The sequence below is a fragment of the Aulostomus chinensis genome, chromosome 4 (genome assembly GCF_037954235.1).
Source record: "Aulostomus chinensis isolate RoL2024-O1b breed Wild chromosome 4, RoL_Achi_v1.0, whole genome shotgun sequence".
NCBI lineage: Eukaryota > Metazoa > Chordata > Actinopteri > Syngnathiformes > Aulostomidae > Aulostomus > Aulostomus chinensis.
In genome coordinates, this window is record NC_141323.1 from 30,793,697 (window position 1) to 30,817,215 (window position 23,519).

Here is a 23,519-nt window from a genome sequence, read left to right on the forward strand (position 1 = left end):
AAAGGAAGTGAGAGACCGAAGTGAGGAGGAAAGGTTGTTCCAATCTGATGGAGCTTTAAATACAACCAGACAAAGCAGAAGGCCGTCCCCACTGATCCTGGATCTGCTCGACATTCCTGTCTGTTAAAAGGAAGGTTTTCATCACCGCTGTTGCAGGATGTGCTTGCTGATGGAGAATTGTTGGGTGTAGATTCATTGAAGGAGTTTGGTGCTGGACCTGCTCTACTAGTAAAGAGTCATGAGATAACTTTTGTTGTGATTTGGTTCCATACAAATAAAAATGACTTGACTTGATTTGGTGCCTCATGAGGAGAAAATTTGGGCACAAAAGTTGGACAAGAGTGTTTGTGGAGGGGTGTTTTGTTTTTTTTTTTGCAGTGTTGTAAGTCACTGTCACTGCAGCTGAATGATTGAACTTTCTCCAAATATCCTCAAGATGGTTTCCAAATGGGGCTGCACGGTGGTGCAGTGGTCAGCACTGTGGCCTCACAGCAAGAAGGTTCCGGGTTCGAGTCCCGGCTCGGGCGCGGGATCTTTCTGTGTGGAGTTTGCATGTTCTCCCCGTGCCTGCGTGGGTTCTCTCCGGGTACCCCGCTTTCCTCCCACAGTCCAAAGACATGCAATTTGGGGACTAGGCTGATTGGACACTCTAAATTGACCGTAGGTATGAATGTGAGTGTGAATGGTTGTTCGACTCTGTACGCAGTCCCTGCGATGGACTGGCGACCTGTCCAGGGTGAACCCCGCCTCTCGCCCGTAGATGCTGGGATAGGCTCCAGCCCCTCCGCGACCCTTACTAGAAAGGAATAAGCAGAAGACAATGATGGATGGATGGTTTCCAAATGATAAAATTGACTTGAGGAAAATATGAATGTGCGATGACCAGTTTCTTTGCTGATTCTAGGCAGACATAGAAACAAATGATCTCTACACTCTAGGTTGCATTGTGAGCATTGTGAAAGGAATTGAAAGTTGTTTCAAGTATGAAGGGAAAATCAAGTAGACACATTTGAAAATTAATACTGACCAATGGAGTTGCCTTTGGGACTCCTACATTAAATAATGATGGGTTCAATCCAAACACCTGAGCACAAATCTACAAAGACTATTATATCAGACATTGAGAGGACAAAGATTGATGTCTGAATGTGTTAGGACCGGCTCAGAGGTGCAGCAAAACCTGGTAGCAGCAAACCAGCATTTATTAAAGTAAATAATCAACCATGTGAGGTGTGGAAGTCAGTGTCAGCAGTGGAGGTGAGTGTGTGATGTGATGTCAGTGTGTGCTGCATGTTGTTGGTGGAAAACAAGGAAAAACAAAAGGACAACAACAGCACGCCGGCTGAGCGCAGAAGGGAGACAAATGTCTGGGAAGGCGGGGTTAAACAGGCCTAACTGGGAACACTGGCCCGGTGCTCCCAGTCAGCCTGATGACCAGGCTGCTCCAGACCTGCAAAGACACAAACACACCCACCAACAGGACCCTGCACACACAACGCTGCATAGGACCCAGGCCTGGGGCCGTCACCAGTGTTCCCATAGAAACCACCAGCGTAGTCCAGTATTGGGAACATGAACTGTGTTATAATACTTTTCCAGACTTCTTGTGGAAAAAGTCAACAGAGCGACAAAAGTCATTTTAGCCCACCAGATATTTGCTTGGACACTGAGTTCATGTGAAATTTAAATGACAGCTGAGAATCACGCCAGAGGCCTGGATATTCAAAGTCTTCAACTTTTGCTTTTGTTGTTCCATCAAGAAAGCCAATGAGCCAGTTAGTTGTCAACCAAGAATCAGGTCAAACGGAAAACAACATACGATATGAGGTTTTTCTTGTTTCTTGATGGGCAGCCAAAAATATTTTCAGCATTGGATCATTAAAGTCTGTTTCATTTCTGATGTCGTGTTCAAAAATAATTGCTCACCTCAGAGGATTCTAAAAAGTCAGACTTTCTCAGTGATATTCTCTTCTCAGGCTTTCAAATCTTTTAAATTTCCATTTTCCACAAGTGAGTAGAAAGTTGTTACTCTCTTTGAATCCAGGATTTAAATCTGTGGTTCATTTCATGAGGCTTGAACCCAGGATTAAAAGCACATCATTAAATGACTTGTAGTGATATTCTCCTGTTAACATTCCAAATTATTCATTGAGATTTGGACATTACGGAAACATTTTTCCAGATTTTGATGGGCCAGTACAGCAGGAACTGGGGCTCATTCATGTAGTGGTTTAAATTTGAGCCTGGGTTTCTTCCCCTGCAAGATAAAACTGGAAAGCATTTTGTTGAATTCAGAAACGGTTTTGAAGGCAGTTTCTCCAGTTGGTCCTGGAACTAGAAAGAGATCTTGTGGTAGGACATTTATTTTTACTCTATCAATCCTGTGACTCAGACTCAGAAAGGAAATGGAGTTCCATCTTCTTCTATCATCTTCAAGGAGTTCTGGCCCCAATCCAGGTGGAGGGTTTCCTCCATGTGTTCTGGAGGTGAGTGATTAAAGGTCAGAACCTGTGTTTTAGAATGGAGAATTTCCAGCAGAGCTTCCCAGTGTTTCAAAGAGTTTTATTAATGCAGGTCCTGTGTTAGGGGGCTCACTTCAATATGTTAAAACATCATCAGCGTCCAGCACCACCTTGTGTTCTTCTCCATTTATGTGGACACCTTTAATATTTGTGGTCTCTCTCAACCACTGTATGAGGGGCTCGATATAAAGAGCTGGAAGCAGCAGGAACTGGGGGGGCATGTCTCATGGTCTCTCTTATTTTGATATCCCATTTGTGTCCTATTCTTCCTGTTTTAGTTTGATGTCGAACCTCCCCTCTCATTTTCAGGTTACTTCACTTGCCCTTGTCTTCTGTTTGCCTGAGTCTCTCGGTGCATCCGAATAGACGTCAGGACTCTGAGAGGGAACGACCTCAGCAGAGACTCCTCTATTTAGAGGAAAGGAGAGCTTAGAGAACACTTTTTTGACATCATTCAACATCCTCAGGGACGATCGTTTACAAAGTTTGATTTAATATAGGACACATAAAATCACACTACATGAAGCAGGCTAATGAATAATAAATCAAATATAAAAATGCTTTATTTTAAGATATAAAATATCTTGAGAATATCTGGAGCTTAATTCCAGCAGCAGACCTCCTCAGGTGATGGAATTTATATTTGACATGTTTACCATTAAATGAGACACATTTGCAGTCCACTGAAATCTACTTGTGTTCATGGTGAGTTGATTTCAAAACATGAGCTGACAGAATCTACGTTTAGGGAGGAACCACCATATCCAGGTGTCTGGACCTTTTAGTAGTCAGAGCCATCAAAGTAGCAGACTAAGCTAGTAGACATTAGCATTGAGAAGAAACTGACCAAACACCGCCCTATTGCATTGTGGGAAAATTCTGCTTGGTTTGTGTCCATCAATACACACAAGAAATTTGTCTCATGCTGCCGTGACCTGGAGTCGAACCGGGGTTGCTGCGGCCACAACACAGAGTACTAACCACTAAACGATCACGGCCTCCTCAACAGCAGATCGAGCTTCCATGTCTTTGTCTAAGGTGAGATCAAAGAAAGAATTCTAAGATCAAACACAAAACTCTGAGATCAAAGGTTGAAGTTCCACAATATTCAATTTTAGCTCAGACCCTCTTCAGGGTGGAACCAGTACAGGAGCTCAGAAGAGACAACTGGACAGCAGCAGGACAGAACAAAGGCTCTCCACAATGGCAGGAGACAGGAAACAATTTTCTATCATCCAAGTTGTTTCCATCTCTTGGTTTCCTTGTTAGGCTTCCTTATCCATGGAAATATTGATTTGAATATTTTGTTGTGGGCCTCTGGACCTTTTTTTCGTCAGTAAACCCTCGATTTCAGTTAAAAAATGCTCAAATGAACCTCAAGAAAATCATAGAAATAAACAAAAGGTTGTTGTGTTTCCTGACCATTACTGAGGGGTGTTAGAACACATCTCTGACATGGATTGGTTTGATTTATTCTTCATTTTAATATTATTAACTATTGTAACATCCATGGTGTTATGGGTCAGTTTCGACCCTCATATATTTACCTCAACAAAAAGGAAAAAAAGTCTCTTTTTCAGCAACAGAACTTTAATACAAACACAAAATGAAAAGCAGAACAAGCCAGAACCCAAAATATGGATTTGCAAGGTCAAACAAACAACAACCAGTCAAGCAAATCAAACCAACAGAAACCAACTACTGGTTCAAAACCAGTAAAAAACAAAAACAGAGGAAAAGTCTCTGTGTGTAAGAACATGCATGTGTATGTGTGTGTGTTTAGATGTGTGTGTGTGTCAAAAACTGACACACTTCATTTTTTGACAACATGAGCCAACAGTGGTGGTGTCTGTCAAAGAGGTGGAGCTCTGTCCTTCACCTGCAAGATTTCAGCAGGCAGCTCAGGTCCAGTTTTCTTCACTGTGCCACCATGATAAGTTTCCTCCTGAGAAGTTCTTGTCCAAGGTCATAGCTGGTAAAAGAATTGTCACAGTGATACTGGGACCCTGCAGTCCAGTCGTCATATCCAGGACCACACTGGACATGGCCGTCTTTGTTTGTTTTGTTGTTGTGCAATGTGAGAGAACGTGACAGACCATTTTATACCAAAGACAGGCTCTGTGTGTGTGTGTGTGTGTGTGTGTGTGTGTGTGTGTAACCATGTTAAATTCTTTTAAATAAATATGTTTCAACCTGCTATTATTTGTATGCTGTATGATTTCTGCAACCCAAGACTAACTAAGGTGGACATACTGCAACCTAAAGTATGGTAATGAGGAGAATGATGAAAAATCCACAAGGTGATCAGAAAATAATAAATGTATTCAGGAAAAAAAAAAAAATCTCTGAACATGTATAATGGCAGAATCTGGCAGAACCACAAAGTGTCTCATCAAGAGATCTGTCACATGCGTCTGCTGTGGAGGGTCAATCTGTCCGTCCACATTCAGATCAATGATGCAACGACTCTGCTATGAGCAAACTACTCAGGATGAAACAGACCAATGTTGACATCAAGTAGCAACTCAGCAGCTGATCAACAGAGTCCTAAGAACCAGTAGAGCCTGTTCATCGTCCCTGGGTGGGCTCGAACCACCAGCCTCTCGGTTAACAGCCGAGCGCGCTGACAGATTGCGCCACAGAGACTCTGAGTCTCCTGCTTTTCATGAAGAGTTTTCAGGCTAAATTTCAGAGTGTGCGGTCCACACGGCACATGAGGGAACATGAAGGACAGATGAGAGTCTGACTGTCATGGTGAAAGCCTTCAGCACTAGAACTGAAACAGCCCCCACCATCTTAACCACCCCAGACCAAACATCATCGTCCAGCCTCCAACCAGAGGTCCATCAGTTATCATGGGAGCCACATGTGGAGTCTGGATTCTTTTCTAGAATGAGACGACAATGACAGTCCTGCCAAGTGACATCACTGACATGAATGGATGACTTCAGTCACGTGACTGGATGACTTCAGTCACGTGACTGAAGTGCTATGGTTCTTCTGATGAAGGGCGGCATGATGTTTGCTGTCTCAGGCTCCACCAAATGTCCTCTTTAGGACGCCACAATGTGGCCTCTTCAGTGCTCCATCTTCCCTGCATCGGAGACACAAGGGTTTCTCCTGTTGCCGACCCGATCATCCTTCTACCGAATGGTGCGGCGATGGATCCTCAGAGGACGCTGGGATCCTTCTTCTCATCAGTGCCACAGTTTTTCATGGAGGGAACAGCAGGAGCTTTTTAGTCATGTTTTGCTCGGTGTTTCCTGCTCAGAGCATCAGGATCTGTGACGCCATCTTGTGGTAGTGGGTCATCATCTTTTTGTGTGATCGTGGATTCATTTATCTGCTATTTCAACACATTCAAGTTCATTATCCCTACATGTCAAAATACATTTGGTGTGGAGTTTTACTTTCTGGCCTCAATCATAATGTGTGAATTTATTCTTCATTAACATTTCTCAGCTTTGTAAGTTTATGATATTTTTTCTTCCTCTGTTTTCTATTCCATTATTGTTGATGATTCTATTGCAGGTTTGAGTTCCCTGTTGACTGAAGCAGAAACAGGAACAAAAAGCTGGAGGTGGTCAGAGCTCCAAGTTGGGACGCTGATATTAAAGTAGGAGATGAACACATCCAGGTTAGCCATCACTCTCAGAACCTGCTACTTTACCTCTTCAGAATGTAGCAGCATAGCATAGCTTCATCTCACCAGTTAGTGGCCCACTTTGATGTCTGGGATATGAGGTTAAAGGTTCTTTACAGCTCTGAATGAAGGGTTTATAAAGTGTTAACAATGCCATAAATAACACAAGCATTCAGTAATCCTTGATAAAGGGAGACTCACCATCAAGTTGGACAAGTTGAAGAACAAAAGGACTTCTCCACTATCACATTTATCCTCACTGGTCCATACTTGGGGACCTCTGTACTAAATGGAGAGTTGAGGAAATGGGCTTGTTGTGGCCCTGCGGTCCACAGACCTCCTGTACAGTCACCAAGAACTGGCAGACACAATCGTGATGGAACCAATTATTTTAAAATGACAGTAACAAGTAAGAAATAAGGCATTACAGCTTTGAAGGAACTTGTCCAGCACTGGTTTGTGAGTGGGTGTTGTCCTGTATTGGCAGGAAAAACTCCTTGAAATGTCATGCAAGTTTTTTCTTCAAAAGAAATGTGTAAAACATTCAGTAACATCCAGGACCAAAGACAAGAGAGGGCAACGCTCCAGGAGTCTTTGATCTCTGAATTCTGTCTTTGATCTCTGAATTCTGTGCATTGATCTCTGAATTCTGTGCATTGATCTCCTGCTTCAGTCTTTGATCTCTGACTGATCCTAAACTAATCAAAGGATCACATCAGCATATTGGTCCAGTCTACAGATGGTGATTTTACCAAGTGCACTGCAGCAGTCCTTGTTGCTGTCTGCTGTTGTGTCACAGCAAAGTAAGGAAACAGCCTGACGGTCCTCAGGAGGAAATTCAACAACCTCCAAAGATGGAGGTGAATCTAGACCTGCACGTGTTTACTGTCCTTGATGAACTTGGGCGGTACTCTGGTGCAGGGATGAGCTCATTGAGATGATCTGGGAGCAGTCCTGATGTCAAATGGACAAAATGTTTTTTAAATCTCTAATGACTTGTTTTAACTGAACCTACTGGATCCTGTGGTGCCTGATGAGGAGACAACTTGGGTACAAAGTTGAAGAGGAGGGTTTTTGGAGGGGAGATGATTTTTTTCCAGTGTTGTAAATCAAAATAACTACAACGACATGATAGAATTTCTCAAAATGTCCTGACTAAGATGGATTCCAAACCAAATCAGCTGTCACAAGGGAAAGTCTGCATGTAAACACACACACACACACACACACACACACACACACACACACACACACACACACACACACACACACTGACATTCCCAGGGACTAAACCAAACCAATTCCTACTTAACCCTAAGCTCCACCTCAGTTCCAGATGAAACTGGTTGAACATGGAACCGTCCCACTTGGAACATTTCCATCACCTTCACCACCACTGGAGTATCAACAAAGATTTTGGTCAACACCAGAATGGTTGAGACAAGACAACATGCTACCAATCCTCTCTCTCTCCCTCATCATCAGCTGCGACAGCCCTTGAAAGAAAACCTTTGACACATGGACCTACAGTAGGAGCAGATGTTGTTTCCTCTGGAACAGCAGTGTAACGTTGTTGGCAGGACTCGAACCTGCGCGGGGAGACCCCAATGGATTTCTAGTCCATCGCCTTAACCACTCGGCCACAACAACTACACTCCCATGAGCATGAGTAGAGGATTGATATTCAACAATTAATCTTCATTGAAGCACAGTAGATTTTTTTTATATTCTCACACACACAAACTATTTGTGTGTGTGTGTGTGTGTGTGTGTGTGTGTGTGTGTGTGTGTGTGTGTGTCAGTGGTTTTGACTGAGTAATGAAGAGGAGGATTTCTCCATTTTTGTCGTCACTCTGCAACCAATTTTCAGTTTATCTCATAAGAATGAACAAACTTTGACATATTTCTTTCTTTTGTGTGTCAACAACTTTGGTCTTGAAAGCTCCTGACAAACACACCACATGTCACACACTCTACACTTTTAATCTGTTGAGAATGTAGACAAATTTATATATATTTGCTTAAACTGTAGTTAAATTTATACATACATTCACTTAAAATAGAGTGTAGGACACACAAGGCAGTTGTAATAAAGATGTTTCTGTGGCAGTTCCCAAAGAGGTAGGAAAGGTTCCAACACTGTATTTAGTTCATCAATGTACTTCTTTAGTGTTAGTAGCGGTACCGGGATCTCCTGCTTATGCATCCCAGGCAGAATCGATGACTTAGCTACAAGTCACCTTATTTGACCTCGTGAACATCTGGAAGTAGTAAAAGGTGTTTTACAGAGGGGTCCCACAAATCTCCAAAGCACCAGGATTATTTGGTGCCATTGTGACTCTAGGAAGGAACTTATAAATACTGGAGACAACACAGATCGACATTCCAAGATATAAGACAACAGAAAAACACTTCCTATCAGCAGTGAAGCACAGACCAGACTGTTTAGAGTGGACAGGTGAAAAGGTCACAACAGGGAATAGCGGGAGTGTAGCTCATGCTAGCATCACTCCCTCAAGCTAATTAAGTCAGAACAGAGTCCACAAGAATTTCCATGGTGGGATGAGGCCGTGAAAGATAAGAGCATGGCCGTAAATCGGAAAGAGGTTTTAATCTTCACAGCTGCAACAACAAGGCCACGATGGACCAGAAGGGACTGGCATGGGGTCAGACAGAAGATCCTGCAACACACATGAAGATCAAAAATACACACTTGCACGCAGAAGCGATCACATAAGCACCTCCCTGTAACACATAAAAACTGGAGAAGATAGTTAGATCGTTGGACTTCTTGCCCCAACGCCAGGGACGACGCATCTGCGTATGCTGACTCCAGCATAGGGGAAGACGATCTCCAGAGCTCTGTATTCTTTCCTGTTAATCTGAATAAATTCTTTTGAACCAACTGGAAGGTGTCCTCTCCGGATTTTGAACAGCGCAATACATATACTCTGTGGGTCCTTCTGATTGATTGATGATGACTTGTTGAAAAATTCCTACAAGAACATGAAACGTGCGGCCCCAGTGACCCTGCATGACATTTTTGTCCAATTTAAATTTTGATTCATGACCCAGAACCACTCAAAACCCCAGAAAAATAAAGGTTTTGGTGCATTAAAGACATAAATAGTAATGTTTCAAGGGGGCTGCATGCACAGCAAATTTCTGAGTGAAAAAATCTGGAGTTTGACACAAAGCAGTGAAGGAGTAAAAATTTTGGAGTTTATTCCCACATTGAGACTCCAGCTCGTGTTAACTGATACTCTTAAGCAATGTGGGAAAAGTCGTACATTCACTGGGTGTTCAGGGCAGTGAATCACCTCCACCCCAGAGTTCATTCAACGTTTCTCTCGCTCCTACTTATACAGAGACAGGTACGTGAGCAATTGTACCTCTTAAACCGTTCTTAATGTTGATATGTTTCGATTTATGTGCTATCAAACTGAATACTGGCCAGGACTAAGTGACTTGGAAGGAAGAACTTCAATTTTCCAACTCTTGCAGAACGTCATCAGTGAGGCAACTGCGTAAGCGAGCTTCTTCCAGTCGTGCTCATATTTCACGTATTAAATGAACACTGGCTCTTGTCATTCCGTCTGGTGTCGTTAAAAAGTAGTTTTGCTCGCTTCACGTTCGGTTGTTTGTTTTTTATTTCCTGCGCGTGTCGTTTTTAGACGAACTTCTGTCACAACATCGGACTGGACACGCTGCGGCTCGAAGGCTGCGTGACAGGACACCGGGGCCTTCACGAGAGGAACCTGACAGGTAACATTAACGCTTCACATTTACCACGAAAAGCTTTGACAAGCAACGCGACCGTGACGTACTGTAATTGTGAATCAAATGGTGAAAACACGGTCGGCTAGTCGTGCTAAATAATGTGATTAAATGCAGACTAAGCTAATGGAGAACACCAGTGATAAGAGTGTGAAGGATCCTCCTCCTCCAGTCTAACAGATACACTGTCCATCACAAGCTTAAGCAGCCCAAGAAGCGACACAAGTGATGCTGGATATCAACTTGCTCACCCTGATATGGACAGCACCCGTGCAAGAAGTGTAAGTGTAGTGATTTACATACTTGACAGTTTTCTAGTTGGTTAGCGTAACTTAGGATGCAGATTAAACTCAGGGGCTACAGATCTTGAAAGCCTCATCCTAAATGATATTTTTTTGTGACAGATTGATGTTTCCTGAAGAAATGATCAGTACTTTTGGTCGCTAATTCTTATGATCTTTTTAAAAATCTATTCCAATTAGGTGGTGGAGCAGATTCCGAGCTCAAAGCCAGCAGGGATGACCGTGATTAAGGAGTATGAAGACACGGGGAGTTTGAAAGATTCAACTCGCCCATTAATGGTGAACATCATTGTGGCTCACATGCGTGAAAAGGAAGGGTAAGAAGCGTGATGCTGGTACCTAAATGTTCTTTTTTTCAGTGAAGGAAAGAATCTTTTCACAAACAATATTTATGTATTTTAGGAGAGCAGTAGCCAAAACAACCAAGGAGTTTCATGCTCTTGGGATTGTGTCACTCTTCCCATCTTTGAAGGATCCATACTCAAAAAAGGGATATGTGAGTTTGCATTGTAAATACAGTGTGAAATCCTGATCTTTTTCAGAATTTTACCATTTGCTTTCCTTTGAAACTTTAAAATGTCAGAACTCTAACCACAGATATTATTATTTCAGGAACATTTCTATGACATCCAGAGCAACACAGGTTTCCTTGAGTGGAGGGTGAAGACAGTTCAACGTCAGTCGAAAACTGCATCAACTTCCCACAACAAAGTGATGCGTAAAGGAGGTCCCACATCGTCAAGGACAGTTGGTCCCATTGATGACCAGCAATCAGGAGATGGCTGCACGGAAGCAATGTCTCATCTTCACCACACAACTGACTGTGACTTAGTCTTCCAGAAGATGAGAGAAACATTCCTCTATCGCCAACAGATGATCCATGATCCACAGCAGTCAGCAGACATTCTCCAAATGTTCCCTCGTTTCTTGGACACTAAAGGACTGGTAGGAAACAAATACGATTTGAATAATATTTCTTAAAATAAATTTTATTCAACTGAGATGATTGTAATGGTTGTTCCCTCCGCTTTACATTAGATTTTGCAGGATTTCTTGCTGATGTTTGGATGAGAGATTCCATCCAGGTTCCTGGAAAAGTGGACCACCTGCTTTAAAGACAAGATCATCCGAGAGGCCAGGAGCCTGAGACAGACACCTCTTCTGAAAAAACACCTCAACTCTGCCCTAAATGAAGAGTCTGACACTGCTGATGATGAGCCAGGTCGTATGTTGTTAAGGGTTTGTTTGCGATATCATAAGTTAGCATACATTTTTAAGCAAATGGGAGTACATCTGATTATTACTGCCGCCTGTTTTTCTTTTAAAATGTAGAGAAAGATATTCTTAGGTAAAATATATGTTGATTTTTGTCTGCAGAGTGGGACAGTGACATGGCCTCCCTTCTTGTCTTGCTGCATCTGCTTACACCTCAACCAGCTGGACGTAAGCGGCCAAAAAAGATCAGTGTTGCAGAGGCTGCAGATCATTTAGTTCTATTTCAGAAGGTTTGTAAAAGCCACGTGATCTTTTCCAGTATTTTGTAACATTTTTTTCTAGTTAACTGCTTATGTGACAGTGCTTCTCATTGTGTTTCAGGCGTGCCAGAGCTTGGAGGGCCACCTTACCACAGAGCGAAACCCCCAGCCATATCTTTTGGCCAGAGGAACCTCACGAGCACAGGTTTTCAGCTTCTACATAGTCTTGGATGGAAAGCTTCTTCCATGTCAGTCAAGTACATCTTTGGGTGCATTTGATGAGCCGTTCAAGTCTCATTTTGTTTTCAGTCTGAAATATGATGATGCTCTCTCCAGCCTGTACACATTTTTGCAGACTACACTGTACAACATTGACACAACAGAAGAAACTCCAAGAGTCAAAGAGTTAAGAGCAAAGTTGTTGAACAAGCAGTCGCTAAAATGCTGAGATGTTTCCTCTGTGCGTCATCCTTTGGTCCAGCTCTGCTCTTGCTCAGGCACCTCAAACTAATTCATGGAATGTATCCAGGGAAAAATTTAAGATGAAAATGTGGTCAAATAGGATGCTGCTTGCAGTTCTCAAGTTATTCTGGATTTAGAAGGCACCTCATCAAGATACATGCACCATTTGACAGTCCGTGTCTGACAGATCAGACCCCTGTCAGCCATGACACTGAAGAGCACGATAATTTGAAGTGCTTCAATGATGAAACCCCCTCTGCTTCATCACAACACCAAAATATTGAAGAAGGCTCTTCAGTGCCACTAAGCAGCAAGGACATGTGTGCATCAATTATTGCCAAACTTTTAGGAAGTGGTGTACCAAATACTGTCGTACTTTCTACCATTGAGAACTTGGAGACTTGTTGGAGACTTGCAAACTAATATACAGGAACAAGTGCTGAACTTAATACCAGCCACCAATCCCGCCAGATCGGCCACTGAAGAGTTGTTTAAACACACAGACAATCCTCTCAGCCATTTAAATTCAAATAGCAAGTTGGAAAAATATTTCACAGAAAAATGGGATATCATGCAAGCAGTTGAAAAGCGCCTAGGTGTAAGATTTGATACCAGACGAAACACCAAAACTGGAAACTAGGAGCAAGTTCCAATCATTGACAAATTGATCTGTATTCAATAGTTAAAACACTGCAGTTCATTTTCACAAATGAAAGTATTTGTGAATTGATGCAAAAATCTACTAGCTGTGACAAATATGAGGACTTGTGTGATGGAAGCTACTTCACAAATCATCCCGTTTTCAAGTGAAAAGTTTGCTCTCCAGTTGTACTTTGATGAATTGGAGTGCGCAAATCCGCCAGGTTCAAAAAAAGGTATCCATAAAGTTGGCTGTCTTTACTTCATTTTAAGGAATCTTCCACCCAGGGTGAATTCAGCCTTGATGAACATTCATCTGGTATCATTGTTCCATGCACAAGATGCTAAGAAATATGGTATTGATGAAATATTGAAACCCTTAGTAAGAGACCTGAAAATATTAGAAACAGCTGGAGTTGCTGTTCCATTTTCTGAAGTCTGTGTTCGTGGCACTCTTGCACAAATGACTGGTGATAACGTGGGTATGCACAGCATTCTTGGATTCATGGAGTCATTTAGTGCAAATCATTTCTGTGGGTTTGTCAAAAGTCAGTTTTCTCAGAAGATGACCCGTGTTTGACTTTAAGATCTGCAGTTTTGAATGACCAACATTTTACTGCTTTGGAAAATGATCCAACAATAACCTCCTTATTTGGCATTAAGCGGAACAGCATTCTGAACACTTTGCAGTATTTCAGAAAATTATGCTGTTGACATCATGCATGACATTTTGGAGGGGGTTGGTCAATATGAGGCCAGGTTACTTTTTGAATACCTGATGAAACATTTCATCACTAAAGAAAGCCTGTTGAAGAGGATCTATGCTTTCAAGTATGGCTATTTGGAAAAGAAAAACAAGCCAACCAATGTTAAGCTTGACTGTGTGGGACATGGACTCGGGTTAAACACATCCCAAAGTCTGTGTTTGATCACAAACATACCCTTAATATTTGGTGACCTGGTACCAGAGGATGATTTGCACTGGCATTTGATGCTTTTGTTGCTGAACATTATTGACGTTGTGTTTTCATACTCGATCACTGAAGGGATGACTGTGTATCTAAAGCATCTTATTATCGAACATCACCAACTCTTCAAAGAACTTTACTCATCAAAAACCTTGATCCCAAAACACCACTTCATGGTCCGCTATCCTCGGTGCTTCCGAAAAATAGGACCACTTACTCATATCTGGACAATGAGATTCAAAGCTAAACATACATTTTTCAAGGACTGTGATAAGAACTTCAAGAATTTGACTGTCTCACTTGCAAGAAAACATCAGTTTGCTGTAGCCTATCATTGGGAATGCTTGGCCTTAAAAGCAGTCAAGCCTGGTCCAATCAAAATGTGTTTACTTTAAACATCAAGATGTATCTGCATACCTTCACACTGACCCACAGTCCATTGTCAACCTGACAAACTGGGTAAAGTGTGATGGAGTTGAATATCATGTTGGCCTTTTTGTTTGCATAGGCACTGATGAAAACACGCCTTTGTTCAGCAAAATAACCACTATTATCTTGCATAAAGGTGAAGTGTTTTTTGTTCTGATGGAACATGAAACTTGTTTCCATGACCATTTTCTTGCTTTCCAAGTAAATGAAATCAACCCAAATAAGATTCTGGTTCTGGAAAGAAGGGCCTGAAGACACTTCAAAGCTTTTGATGGCCAAATGTCCTGTGGGTGTGATTCATGTTTTTAGGTTGTGTCAGAGAGTTGTATTATTTGAAGTGTCAAAATGTTTGATAAAGGAAACTGAGTGGAATTGATCTTGACTTGTATGTACACGTGTTGAGCTTAATGATGAGTTGAACTGTTTACATTATGTCTGCAATCCTGCATTACAAGGAAGTCACATTTGTTAAATGTGTTCAATATGGCAAGGTTTTTGACAAAGTTTGCACTGGATGGATTTTCTCCAAAGAATTTGTAGAAATCTAGTTGAGATTATTTGTGAAAAAATTGAAATATGTTTTTGTATAACATTTGGTTTTTATTTGACTTACATTTTATAACACCGTTTTGCAACTGTTAAGCTGCCATAAAAACAGTGTGTTTTGATTTGAGGTTTTACCTTATTTTCTACTTGAAGAACGATGTTGTTGAACAAAGCTCATTGTTAGATAAATGATTTTACCAAAATATAACTTGGTTCACAAGTATGTATTCATGCAGCGAAGTGTTGCTGACCTAATGTCTCAATGTTTTAAATAAAGAGAGGCATTAAAGTAATTTATTTGGTGTATTTCATATTTATTTTACCTAAAAAAAACATTTTAGTGTCTTGAAATATTAACTCCATGAGTGTAAAATACAACACATATTAATAGTTGACTGTTAACACTGAAAAAGAGTTAACATAAATGCAACTAAATATAAGAGTGAATTGTACTCTGAATGGGAGTCATTTTTTAACTCCTGTTCATGTTCAGTTTTAACTCCTGATAGGAGTTAAAAGATCAACTCTCAGAAAAGAGTTACTTTAACACAGCCCATGATGATTTGATTTTAACTCACAGAGAGTTTATTCCCGAATCCTAAATTTGCTGTGAGAGCAGCCACCAAAATCTAACTACAAATGTTGATCAAAGTCTACTGAAAAATTGTTTTTTTAATGTATTTTCTTTAATTCACATTTTGTCCATAAACTTCATAATCAGAGTCACCATCTCATCACATGACTTTGGGTTTGGGTTTGGGTTCTGTATTGGTGGTAAAATATCCTTCCATGCCCCTCACTAGTTTGCACACAGAAAAGCATATTTTACTGGTTTCAAATCTCTTAGTGTGTTCTCTCTCTTAAACCAGCTGTGGCAGCTTTCATTGTGTGATTGATTTTAAAATATAAATATGGAACAGAACCATTGGAATAAGATGTCAGGACATTTGAAGGAATGTAAATCTCCTGTTGAAATGTTGCAGTGTGCAGCTGAGACTCTCTGGCAGTGGCACAAGGAGCCACAATGGCAGAACCTGGACCCTCCTGGAGGAGAACCACAGGTGAGGGCCTTCTTGGCTCCAGATTGATGGAAATCAAGTGTCTGAGGCTGTTAGCAGCCATTAAGTTGATCTGGTTGGGCACTGGTATTTTTTCTTTCTGCAGCTCAGGAGTGATTCAGGAGAAGAGTTTCAGAACAGCCAAGGTTGGGGACTGGAATTTTCAAATTTCCCCTGGAACCAGACAACCTTGGGAGGTAAAACCTCCAATCATAGCCACTCAGATGCAGCAGCAGAAAGAAGCTGTCATCTACCCTGACAGTCAGAGCATCAAGTCAAGAAAACATCAACCATATTGTAGTTCCAAACCTTCACCTGTCAGATTCAGCTACTTTTTATTGTGGGACTTTAAATTTGAACACAATGGAATTTGGACAAGGAGTTTTCCTTCCAGTCCAAACATCATCGTCCAGCCTCCAACCAGAGGTCTATGACTATGATGGGAGGTTTTACCTCCCAAGTTTGTCTGGTTCCAGGTGAATTTTTAAAATTCCAGTCCCCAACCTTGGCTGTTCTGAAACTCTTCTCCTGAATTCAGATTCAGATTCAGATGACTTTATTTATCCCCGAGGGGCAATTAAAATACGGTACAACTGAGCAGCATGACATTAAAAAACAAAACAAAGAAAAAAAACAAAACAAAAAAACAAACAAAAAAAACGGACATGACAGTGGGAATAAATAAGAGAATAAAAATGAGATTAAAGATAAAAATACAATAAATATACTACATACAGTATGTACACAATGTAGAATGAAGAGTAAGGTGACTGGAGTGAGTGAATAAAGTGCAGACAATGTAAACAGTATAAACAGTGTCACAGTGAAGACAGGATATTGAGTAGTCTGGGGAGAGTATGTAGGTGTGTGTGTGTGTAGGGTGTTGGTGTGGGGAAGGTGTTAACGGCTGGAGTTAAAGAAAAGAATGGCTTTGGGGATAAAAGTGGCTTTCCTCCTCTCAGTTCTGCAGGCCACACAGCGGAGGCGTCGCCCAGAGGGGAGCCATTCAAATGCAGAGTGGAGTATGTGTGAGGGGTCTTTGATGATCTTGGCTGCCTGTCTCAGGACCTGTTGGCTGTAAATGTGTGAAAGAGTTCTGACAGGCAGGCCGATGATTTTGGAGCACACTGATGCAGTGCGCTGCAGTCTGTTCCGGTTCTGGAGGCTGAGGGAGTGGAACCAGCAGGTTATGGAGGATGTGATGATGCTTTCCACAAAGGCGTAGTAGAAAGTCATCATTATGGGTGCGCTGACTCCAAAGGAATTGAGTTTCCTGAGGAGGAACAGTCGTTGGTGACACCTCCTGAGAATCTCCTCTGTGTTGGCAGAAAAGTTCAGGAGGTTGTCAAAGATTGTGCCCAGGTATTTGTACTCTTCGACCACCTCCACTGGCCTCCCGTGGATGGTGGTGATGACAGCAGAAGCCAGATCCCTCTGCTTGCTGGAGAAGGTCACCACCATCTCTTTGGTCTTGCTGACGTTCAGTTCTAGTTTGGAGCTGTCACACCACTCTACAAACTCCTGAAGAGCGGGTCCATGATGTTGTGCTGGGCCTGACAGCAGTGACAGGAGAACTGTGTCGTCAGCATATTTCACCAGGTGGCAGTTGGGCTGTGTGGATCGGCAGTCATCTGTGTAGAGGATGAAGAGCAGGGGGGAGAGCACACAGCCTTGGGGGGAGCCAGTTGAGGTAAAGCAGAGGTCCGAAAGGGAGTTGTTGACCCGAACTTTCTGAGTCCTGTTGGTCAGAAAGTCCAGAATCCACAGTATAAGCTGGTCGTCCAGATGGAAGCAGGAGGAGAGTTTGGTGGCCAGGATGTGGGGCTGCAGTGTGTTAAATGCTGATGAGAAATTAGCGAACAGAAGTCTGGCGGAGGAGTTAGGAAGCTCCAGGTGCTTGTGGATCGAGTCCAAGATGAAGATTTTTGCATCCTCGACGCCTCTGCGTGCGTAAAAGATCAACTCTCAGAAAAGAGTTACTTTAACACAGCCCAAGAGTTTATTCGCTGGTCTCACATGTACACTCAGATTGAGTTGATTTTAACTCACAGAGAGTTTATTCCCGAATCCTGAATTTGCTGTGAGAGCAGCCACCAAAATCTTACTACAAATGTTAGATCAAAGTCTACTGAAGAATTGTTGTTTTTTTAATGTATTTTCTTTAATTCACATTTTGTCCATAAACTTCATAATCAGAGTCGCCATCTCATCACATGACTAAAGTTTGGGTTCTGTATTGGTGGTAAAATATCCTTCCATGCCCCTCACTAGTTTGCACACAGAAAAGCATATTTTACTGGTTTCAAATCTCTTAGCCTGTTCTCTCTCTTAAACCAGCTGTGGCAGCTTTCATTGTGTGATTGATTTTAAAATATAAATATGGAACAGAACCATTGGAATAAGATGTCAGGACATTTGAAGGAATGTAAATCTCCTGTTGAAATGTTGCAGTGTGCAGCTGAGGCTCTCTGGCAGTGGCACAAGGAGCCACAATGGCAGAACCTGGACCCTCCTGGAGGAGAACCACAGGTATTTTTTCTTGATGCAGCTCATTTTCAGCTCTTAACAAAAACTCAGGAGTGATTCAGGAGAAGAGTTTCAGAACAGCCAAGGTTGGGGACTGGAATTTTAAAATTTCCCCTGGAACCAGACAACCTTGGGAGGTAAAACCTCCAATCATAGCCACTCAGATGCAGCAGCAGAAAGAAGCTGTCATCTACCCTGACAGTCAGAGCATCAAGTCAAGAAAACATCAACCATCTTGTAGTTCCAAACCTTCACCTGTCAGATTCAGCTACTTCTTATTGTGGGACTTTAAATTTGAACACAATGGAATTTGGACAAGGAGTTTTCCTTCAAGTCCAAACATCATCGTCCAGCCTCCAACCAGAGGTCTATGACTATGATTTGAGGTTTTACCTCCCAAGGTTGTCTGGTTCCAGGTGAATTTTAAAATTCCAGTCTCCAACCTTGGCTGTTCTGAAACTCTTCTCCTGAATCACTCCTGAGCTGCAGTAAGAAAAAATACCAGTGCCCAACCAGATCAACTTCATGGTAAATGGACTCAATTTTATTTTTCTGCCTTATCTGCACTCAAAGCGCTTTACCGTGTAATCTCTTTCACACAGGCCTCAAATGCTAATCTTTTGTTATGTTAGTTGATTTTGTTTTGTTCGTTTACACATCGTCACTTTTTATATGACGTCAATAAAAATGTGTCAACATTGTATGATGTACAATCTACTAAGTGGGTATCAAGTGATGTTAAAACAACATTTTTTTAGGGGTTTAAATCAGTACTTGAAGTAGCCACTGAATTAATATTTACTTCATCGCTTAAGTATCTTTAAAAAAATAAAATCAAAGTGAGGTACAATCATTGCCCAGCAAAATACAGCTTACCTTTTGAAAGGTGTTTTTATGTTTCATTTTAACGTCTCCCCAGTCCACTCCTCCCCTGTTGGATGGCACCAGAATGAAAATCAGATTTTATTCCTATTAATATCTACAAGTGTAAGCTACAACCTCTGACAGCTAAATGTTAAATCAATGGAAAAGTACATTCAAACTTCTGCCTTGACTCAGGTAGCTCCTTTCTCTCATGCCGATTCTCTCTCCTTCGCTGCTGCAGTGGTGCTCCAACTCCACTGTCATGAAATAACTTGTTATTTTGTTCTTGGCTGTCATGGTGACTCGTGGTATCGGGGCTCCATTGATGATGGCGTTTTGTCGTGGTTGTGCACGTGTGCAACTCAAGGTGAACGTACTCACAGTTGATTGAAGCAACTCAGATCAGCTGTTCTGGAACCAGATACTCAGAGTTTCCCATCTCAGAGTGTCAACTCAGGAGTGATTGAGGAGAAGAGTTTCAGAACAGCCACAGTTGGGGGACTTCCATCCAGCCATCCATTTTCTTTACCTGTAAGGGAGTGGAAACAGTTCTGCAAAAATAACAAAAATAAACAGCATGTCGTGGTGGAAAATGGTGGATGAGAGGAATCAGAGGACTGAGTCTCAGGTGCCAGATGGGGGATCTCTTTATTCTTAGCGACGATCCCTCCGAGCAGTGCAGTTAAAGATGTCCTCCCACTGATACAGAATATGACATACCTTTTTATACTGTATTCAGGCTGTGTGTGTGCGTGTGTGTGTGTGTGTGTGTGTGTGTGTTTGTGTGATGTGATGGCCTTCACACTATCTTCAAGGACCAGAAAGGAATGGGACATTCCCCGATTACACTTATCTTGGACCTTGGCTGCCTGTGTGTGGCGTCTCTTTACCATGTGTATGTGTGGTGTACTTGCTTTCCCAGATGACTGCCATCTTTGTTATGTGGGCTGACATGTTGAAGTGTCAGCACAGGTCATAGCGATGAGACTTAACTCTCATTCTCCCACAAGTATTATTTCCACCTCATACTCCTGCATATATTCAAGTGAACAGGGAACACAAATTTATGCACAACTTCTCCTGTGTGTTCATCCACAGTCACTAAACAACAACCAAACCAAACAAAAGGGGGTTTGCGAACATGGCGATCAGCTGTTGTTCACCATCTTATCCAGGTCACATGACTCAGGAGTAGCATGGCCGTCTGGCAACCAAAGGGTGGCTGGTTTGATCCTCATTTCCCCCGGTGACCATGTCAAAGTGTCCTTGAGTAATAGACTGAACCCCTAATTGAGCATCAAAAGCAGCTCAGACCTGCTGCAGCTCAGCAGACCTCAGCCATTTTTAGGATGTCTCAATGATTCTCCTTCACGTGATTTTCATTCAGAAACAATAGAATTGTCAAATATCACAACAGTTTTCAGCTTGCTGGTAAACAGTACTTCAACTTCCATTCTACTGTGTAATGGCAGTGACTGATGTGTACTATATGCAGTACTAATCAAGTACAGCCCTGACTGATACTTTATCTCCAATGCTAGGAAGGATAAGAATGTTGAAATGGACCAAGCAGGAATAGAATCTCAAGTCATGTCTACTTTACTGAGCAGCACTCAGTTAATTTCAGGAAACACAAGACATTTTGACCACATGTCAATGAAGTAGTCAGCATCAGATACCATCAGATACCACCAGATACCATCAGATACCACCAGATACCATCAGATACCACCAGATACCACCAGATACCATCAGATACCACCAGATACCATCAGATACCACCAGATATCACCAGATACCATCAGCTTATCAGCTCAGTGTGCATGAGGTCATGGTTGCTCATTGAAGAACCAGGGCTGCTCTCTCCACCAATCCACTGCCAACAAGCCAGACAAGTGGGACTGGCAACTGTTCTGCTCCGCAAGTTCATCTGGCATCATCATGACCTGCTCCTCTATCAGGGGCATCCACATTCTTCAATGTTGCCCTGAGTCAGCGGGAGCAGATGCTACCTTTAGGGGCCGAAGTGTTCACACGCAGAACCAGAACACAGCCACAGCTTTCTTTCATTTTCTGTCTCAAATACTTTACAAGTTTCAATTTGGTCCAAAACCTGCTCACCTCTCTGGGTGTCAAGTGTGTCTGCACCGTCTGACCAAACTTCATCAAATGTGTGAGTCTTATTTCCTCAAATCAACTCTGGGCAGTGTTGATTGCAAGAAGAAAAAAGTAGAAAAAAGTTCTGTCAAGTCACGTTAGAACCAAGCTCTGGACCAAAGTCTGGTGCTTTTTCAATTTTCAGTCAGTGAGTAATGTTCTATTCATTTATGTTACTCTATCTCACATTGATACAGAGAGTTGTTTTTAATCTTTTAAATCATGTGACCATCACTATAACAGCTGTTGTCCTTGTTTTATCTGAAAACAAATTTATTCCTGATGAATTCCCACTGACTGTAGCAGATACTTGTCCTCATCTTTTCTTTCATGCTCTGTGTCCTGTATATGGTTATAATGATGCCCACATTTAAGGTGAATGACAATTTCAGACATTGTTCTATTTTAAGCATTTAATGTCCAATCTTGTGCTTTACCAAAGAAATGTGTAATATTGGGTGCTGGTGTCTCACCTCTGACAGATGAGGTTTGTTGCAGAGCACCAGGAGTAATAAAGCTTGTAATAAATAAATATTGTAATAAAGCTTGTAATAAAGCTAATAAAGCTTGATCCTTGTTCCCCACAGAAACAAGGATCTCATAAAGATTCCTGTCAGACAATTTCAACACTCCACTTTCACTCATGGCTTCACAATAAATGATATTAAACATTGGTTACTTCTATTAAATATGAAGCCATCACTCAGCTGTTTACGATGAAGTTCATATCATGAAACAAGGTAAGTTAAAGTTAAAGTACTGTCTTTCGTAAAAATATCAATATCTTTTCAAATATAGAATAACTTTAAAAACAAAGTCGCCCCAACGTTTCTTTTGACAGCCCAAACGACTGAGACTAGTTTGATGAGATTTGGACGTGGAGGGGGGCTGCGTGACGTCAAGGGTCAGAAATGTCTTTTTGAATGACTTCAAAGCAGGTTTAAATGGTTTGTAGTTCCATGGTGTTAATTCGGGTGTTGTTCTCCCGCCTCAGTGCAGCTCAGGGGGCGGGGCTATTTCAGCAGTCACGCGCAGGAACTCTGGGCTGAATTCCACTCTCCATCTCCACGCGCTGTTCTCTAAGATTCGCGGTGTCCAGAGGAAAACGCAGTGCCTGGAATATTCGGTTTAAAAAGAAAAAAAAACGAAGTATATGAACTTCTACAGGTTCTAAAACTTTATATACGCCGCGTATGAAGCCTTAAGTAGCGAGTAAGGCGATTGTTAAAGGCACCTGAAGCTGGTCGACTTTAGCTGAAGTTCATGCTAATGCTACCTGACATTCTTGCTAGTTTATGAACTTTAATGGCAGGAGAATGAAGGGAACTATGTTCTTTTTCTGTACTGCATCAAACATCGAGGTGAGTTTACTCTCATTTTGTGTATAAAATACTATCACAACATACAGACACAAGGTTTGATGAAACTTCACTGTTTGAGGACTTTTTTTGTTGAATTTCTTTTTTTTGGGCGGGGGGGGGGGGGGGGGGTGTGAATGTCCTGTATTATTTTGTTTAATTTGTGCTTTTCTTTTCCTTGGAGTTCATAGTGGCATTATCAGCTTGAGTCAGTAGAGGGCAGTATGCACCTTATTGTTGTTTAGTTTGATGTGTCAAAATAATTTGACCTTGTCTGCTTCCTCTTGCAGGTTTCAACCTGAATGAGAAAGTTTTTTATTATCCACTAATATTGGTAATGGACAAGATACAAATTCATGATGTAACTGTGAACATTAAAAGCTGCTGAAGCAGTTCTTCATTTGAAACATTTTAAAACTTAATCCAGCTTTATCTTGTTAAATGCTTTCTTCCTGTAGTTAAAAAAACAGTTGTGGATTCCCAGCGCAGCTGAACTTGACATTTTTGATGAGACTGAGGCAGCAGTGGAGGAAGACGTCCTCCTTGAACTCCTGGAGGCCAATCCAGACGTAGGTGATGAAGGCAGGAGTCATTATGAAGCTTTGCTGTTAACAAACAGTCAGAAACACATTTTCTCTGATGCAGCTTAACTTGACATGTTAATGAAATCTGGACTGCAGTGACAGAGTTGGGTCACATTTCTGTAACATGTTCAGTTATTAAATACAGGTTACTTGAAAGACTGAAAATGAAATCTCAATGATTTGAACTACTTTGTGGAAAAATAACAAAA

General features: G+C 41.7%; 1 long non-coding RNA gene and 1 other non-coding gene across 2 annotated transcripts; one reads left to right on the forward strand and one right to left on the reverse strand.

Annotated features, from left to right (window-relative positions):
- Positions 1–7,733: 7,733 nt before the first annotated feature.
- On the reverse strand, positions 7,734–7,815 carry trnas-aga (transfer RNA serine (anticodon AGA)). Its single transcript has one exon. It is a non-coding gene; the product is annotated as a tRNA-Ser (tRNA).
- A 14,656-nt stretch (positions 7,816–22,471) lies between these two features.
- LOC147266476 (uncharacterized) lies at positions 22,472–23,378 on the forward strand. The gene is made up of 3 exons (XR_015112660.1): positions 22,472–22,729; positions 23,017–23,060; positions 23,185–23,378. It is a non-coding gene; the product is annotated as an uncharacterized LOC147266476 (long non-coding RNA).
- The last annotated feature ends 141 nt before the right edge of the window (positions 23,379–23,519 follow it).